Here is a 6,242-nt window from a genome sequence, read left to right on the forward strand (position 1 = left end):
TCTTTTGCTGTCTTGTATATAGAGTGGCTGTTACTGTCTTTCAAAAGTCTATATATATGCATTAATATACTGTGTTGCTATTTCTCTTTCTGATTTATTTCACTCTGTATAATAGGCTCCAGTTTTGTCTTCCTCATTAGAACTGACTCATATGCGATCAGTTTTATAGCTGAGTAATATTCCATTGTGTATATGTATCACTACTTGCTTATCCATTCATCTGTGGATGGACACTTAGGTTGCTTCCATGTCCTAGCTATTGTAAACAGTGCTTCGATGAACATTGCAGTTACACGTGTGTCTTTCAATTCTGGTTTCCTTGGTGTGTTTGCTGAGCAGTAGGATTGCTGGGTCATGTGGCAGCTCTATTTCCAGTATTTTAAGGAATCTACACTGTTCTCCATAGTGGATGTAATAGTTTGCCTTCCCACCAACAGTGTAATAGGGTTCCCTTTCCTCCACATCCTCTCCAGCATTTGCTGCTTGTAGACTTTTTGATGGCAGCCATTCTAACCAGCATGAGATGGTACCTCATTGTGGTTTTGATTTGCATTTCTCTGATAATGAGTGATGCTGAGCATTTTTTTATGTGCTTGTTAGTCATCTGTATGCTTTCTTTGGAGAAATGTCTGTTCTTTGGCTCATTTTTTTATTGGGCCATTTATTTTTCTAGTACTGAGCTGCATGAGCTGCTTACAAATTTTGGAGATTAATTCCTTGTCAGTTGTTTATTGCTATTATTTTTCCCCCATTCTGATGGCTGCCTTTTCACCTTGCTTATACTTTTTTTAAGATTTTGAACGTTTTTATTTGTTGTGTTGGTTGAATATATATATATATATATATCATATATATATATTATATATATAATATATATTATATATATTTTAATTGGAGCCTAATTACCTTACAATATTGTAATGATTTTGTCATACATAATCTTTTAAGTTTAATTAGGTCACATTTGTTTATTTTTGTTTTAATTTCGATTACTCTGGTGGGTGGGTCATAGAGGATCTTGCTATGATTTATGCCAGAGAGTGTTCTGCCTATATTTTTGTCTAAAAGTTTTATACTTTCTGGTCTTATATTTAGGTCTTTAATCCATTTTGAGTTTATTTTTGTGTAAGGTGTTAGAAGGTGTTCTAGTTTCATTCTTTTACAAGTGGTTAACCAATTTTCCCACTTGTTAAAGAGATTGCTTTTTCTCTATTGTATATTTTAGCCTCTCTTTTCAAATATAAGGTGTCCATAGGTGCATGAATTTATCTCTGGGCTTTCAATTTTGTTCCATTGATTTTTATTTCTGTCTTTATGCCAGTACCATACTGTCTTAATGACGGTAGCTTCATAGTATAGTCTAAAGTCAGGCAGGTTGATTCCTCCAGTTCCTTTCTTCTTTCTCAAGATTGTTTTGGCTATTCGAGGTTTCTTGTGTTTCCATACAAATTGTGAAATCATTTGCTCTAGTCCTGTGAAAAATACTCTTGGGAGTTGATAGGGATTGTATTTAATCTATAGATTGCTTTGGATGGTATGCACATATTCACTATATTGATTCTTCCAATCTATGAATGTGGTATATTTCTCCAACTATTTGTGTCATCTTTGATTTTTTATCAGTGTTTTATAATTTTCTACATATATAAGTTTTTTGTTTCTTATTTATTAGCAAATTTATTCCTAGGTATTTATCTATTTATTCCTAGAAAATTTATTCTGAGAGTAAATTTATTGCTAGGTATTTTCTTATTTTCCTTGCAATGGTGAATGGGATTATTTCCTTAATTTTTCTTTCTGGTTTCTCATTTTAAGTGTATAGGGATGCAAGCGATTTCTGTGTATTAATTTGATATCCTACAACTTTATTATATTCATTGATTAGCTCTAGTAATTTTCTGGTTGTGTCTATGGGGTTTTCCATGTAGAGGAGGATCATGTCATCTGTAAACAGTGAGAGTTCTACTTCTTTTTTTCCAATCTGTATTCCTTTTATTTCTTTCTCTTCTCTGATTGCTGTGCCTAGGGCTTCCAAAACTATGTTGAATAGTAGATGAGAGTGGGCACCCTTCTCTTGTTCCTGATTTTAGAGGCAATTCACTCAATTTGTCATCATTGAGGATAATGTTTGGTGTGGGTTTGCCATATATGGCTTTTATTATATTGAGGTATGTTCCTTCTTTGCCTGCTTTCTGGAGAGTTTTGTTCATAAATGGGTGTTGAATTTTGTCAAAGGCTTTCTATGCATCTATTGAGATGATCATATGGTTTTTATCTTTCAATTTGTTAACATGATGTATCACATTCATTGATTTGAAAATATTGAAGAATTCTTATATCCCTGGGATAAAGCCCATTTGGTCATGATGTATGATCTTTTTAATATGCTGTTGGATTCTGTTTGCTAGAATTTTCTTGAGGATTTTTCGTCTATGTTCATCAGTAATATTGGCCTGAAGTTTTCTTTTTTGTGGTGTCTTTGTCTAGTTTTTCTCTTAGGTTGATGGTGGCTTCATAGAATGAGTTTGGAAGTTTACTTCCTCTGCAATTTTTTGGAAAAGTTTGAGTAAGATCGGTATTAGCTCTTCTCTAAATTTTTGGTAGAATTCACCTGTAACACAATCTGTTCCTGGGATTTTGTTTGTTGGAAGATTTTTTATCATACTTTCAATTTCCATGCTTGTGATGGGTCTGTTAAGATTTTTTATTTCTCCCTGGTTCAGTTTTGGAAGGTTATACTTTTCTAAGAATCTGTCCATTTCTTCCAAGTTGTCCATTTTATTGGCATATAGTTTCTCATGAAGAAGTGAAGTTGCTCAGTTGTGTACGACTCATTGTGATCCCATTGACTGTAGCCTACCAGGCTCCTCCATCCATGGCATTATCCAGGGAAGAGTACTGGAGTGGGTTGCCATTTCCTTCTCCAGGGGATCTTCCCAACCTGGGAATTGAACCCAGGTCTCTCTCATTGCAGCCAAATACTTTAACCTCTGATCCACCAGGGAAGCCCTAATTGCTTGTAGTAGTCTCTTATGATCTTTTGTATTTCTGTGTTGTCTGTTCTGATTTCTCCATTTTCATTTCTAATTTTATTTGTTTGATTCTTCTCCCCTTTTGCTCGGTGAGTCTGGCTAATGGTTTGTCTATTTTATTTATCTTCTCAAAGAACCAGCTTATAGTTTTGCTGATTTTTGCTATAGTCTCCTTTGTTTCTTTTTCATTTATTTCTGCTCTAATTTTTATAATTTCATTCCTTCTACTAACTTTGGGATTCTTCTTTTCTTTGTCTAGTTGCTATAGGTGTAAAGTTGTTACTTTTTTTATGTTTCTCTGGTTTCTTGAGGTAGGCTTGTATTGCTATGACCCTCCCTCTTGGCACTGCTTTTACTGAATCCTGTAGGTTTGGGGTTGTTGTGTTTTCATTTTCATTTTCTTCTATGCATATTTTGATTTCCTTTTTGATTTCTTCCGTGATCTTTTGGTTATCTATCCAGAAGTGTGTTGTTAGCCCCCATATGTTTGTATTTCTAAGAGTAATTTTTTTTCTTATAGTTGACATATAATTTTACTGCATTATGATGAGGAAAGATGCTTGAAACTATTTCAATGTTTTAAAAATTTACAAAGGCTAAGTTTATGGCCCAGGATGTGATCTATCCTGAAGAATGTTCCTTGTGCACTTGAGAAAAAGGTGAAATCCATTGTCTTGGGGTAAATGCCCTGTAAATATCAATCAAGTCTAAATTGTCCATTGTATCACTAGAGTTTGTGTTTTCTTGCTAATTTTCTATTTAGTTGATCTATCCATAGGTGTGAGTTGGGTATTAAAATCCCCCACTATTATTGTGCTACTTTTAATTTCTCCTTTCATACTTGTTAAAATTTGCCTTACATATTGAGGTGCTCCTATGTTGGGTGCATATATATTTATAGTTGTTATATCTTCTTCTTGGATTGATCCTTTGATCATTATGTACTGTTCTTCTTTGTCTCGATCATGGCCTTTATCTCAAAGTCTATTTTTTCTGATATGAGTATTGTTACTCCTTGTTTCTTTTGGTCCTCATTTGCATGAGATATCTTTTTCCAGCCCTTCACTTTCAGTCTGTATGTGTCCCTAGGTTTGAGATTGGTCTTTTGTAGACAACATATATAAGGGTCTTGTTTTTGTATCCATTTGGCCAGTCTTTGTCTTTTGGTTGGAGCATTTAACCCATTTACATGTAAGGTAATTATTGATAAGTATGATCCTCTTGCCAGTTATTTTTTTGCTGTTGTTGTTTTGGGTTCATTTTTTTCTTATTTTCATTGTGTGGGGCCATTTATTGACATTTACTTCCCCCAAATGACTATGGTCAAGGATTGAAGGAATTGGAGGTGTGGGAGGGGATACAGACAGAAGCAACCAGGTATACCCTCAATGTGTTGTGGTTGGCTGAAAAGAGATTGGTCTGCAATTGACAAGTCCCTGCCCCTACCCCCTATTTGAGATGCTCAGGACCTTTGGGCTCAAGAATACACACTCATTAAGCCAAATCCCTTCCATCAGCCAGAGGAGGACCAGGCCTCTTTAGGGACTGGCTTCTGCATCAGTAGGACCACTGTGCTAATGGCCTTGGAGTCTTGACCTAAAAAAAAATAGGAGAGGTCTGGCCCACCTTCCTCTGCACAAGCAGAGACAAAGGCGACTGATTAGCAGGAGATCTGATCTGCAGGGCATGGATAATGGCAGAGGGTGGTGCTTGCAGAAGTAGATGAGGAATCTAAAACATAGTGTAAACCTACAAGGTGGGTGACTAAAAGTAGGACATGGGAATTAAGTCAGAAAATGGAACTCTGTGAGTTGACCCAACTTTTCAAGAGGCTTTCAGGACAGTCTCTGTTCACAGGGTATTTCAGCCCCCTTGGCTCTAACCCCTCAGGAAGGCAGAAGGAAGAAGTGGTGGTCTGCCCACTAGGGCCTGGGCACTGTCGTGATTGTCCAGATCTCTGCAGTCAGAGGGCAACCCAGACACCTGAGACCTTGTGCCCCAGGAGGGCTGACCTCAAGGCCCTTGCCTGCCTGCCAAACTGTGAAGGCTGCCTCTTCTACCACTTCTTCTTGGCTTCCTTCTTGGGTCTCTTGTTTGCAAAGGAGCAGTGACCTTGGGATTCCTCGTCACCTCTGCACTTCAGGGCTCAGATTGTTCTGCATCTGCCTTGTGGGACTTGGGAACAGGAATGATTATGGCCAGCATGCAGATGAGCTGGAAAATGGCCCCCAGAAAGACTCTATACTACAGCAGGTTCCCCAGGTACATGGGCTCAAGCACCTCGGGAGGGGAGATGTCCAGGTCGGAGGCCATGGCCCCAGATGCTGGTTGCCTGAGGTCCTCTCCAACTCACCACTATCCAGAGCCAACTTATCCTATGCTGCAATGTTGCACCCCCATAAGTCTGGGTTCATTTTTAAAAACCTTTACTGTGTTTCCTGTCTAGAGACAATCCTTTAGCATTTGTTGAAGAGCTACTTTGATGGTGCTGAATTCTCTCAGCTTTTGCTTCTCCATAAAGCTTTTGATTTGTTCATCAAATCTGAAGGAGAGTCTTGCTGGGTAGAGTATTCTTAGTTGTAGGTTTTTCTCTTTTATCACTTTAAGTATGTCCTGCAATTCCCTTCTGGCCTGGAGAGTTTTTATCAAAAAGTCAGCTGTTATCTTTAAGGAGGACCCTTTGTTTGTTATTTGTTGCTTTACCCTTGCTGCTTTTAATATTTGCTCTTTGTGTTTGATCTTTGCTAGTTTGATTAATATGTGTCTTGGGGTGTTTTTCCTTGGGTTTGCCCTGTTTGGGACTCTCTGGGTTTCTTGGACTTGGGTAGTTATTTCCTTCCCCATTTTAGGGAAGTTTTTGTCTATTATCTACTCAAGTATTTCCTCATGTGTTTTCTTTTTGTCTTCTAGAACACATTTGGTTCAAGTGTTGGGGCATTTAACACTGTCCCAGAGGTCTCTGAGGTTGTCTTCTTTTATCTTTTTTCCTCTCTGCTTCATTTCTTTTCACCATTCTATCTTCCACCTCATTTATCCTCTCTTCTGCCTCAGTTATTCTACTGTTGGTTCCTTCCAGAGTGATTTTGATCTCAGTTATTGCATTATTCATTATTGATTGATTCTTCTTTATTTCTTCTAGGTCCTTTTTAAACATTTCTTGCATCTTCTCAATCCTTGCCTCTGGTCTATTTATCTGTAAATCCATTTTGC

General features: G+C 37.4%; 1 pseudogene; it reads right to left on the reverse strand.

Moving 5' to 3' along the window:
• Window positions 1-5,088: 5,088 nt before the first annotated feature.
• Window positions 5,089-5,345, reverse strand: LOC136154452 (protein MANBAL pseudogene; annotated as a pseudogene).
• Between the last annotated feature and the right edge of the window lie 897 nt (window positions 5,346-6,242).

Source organism: Muntiacus reevesi, chromosome X, assembly GCF_963930625.1.
Source record: "Muntiacus reevesi chromosome X, mMunRee1.1, whole genome shotgun sequence".
NCBI lineage: Eukaryota > Metazoa > Chordata > Mammalia > Artiodactyla > Cervidae > Muntiacus > Muntiacus reevesi.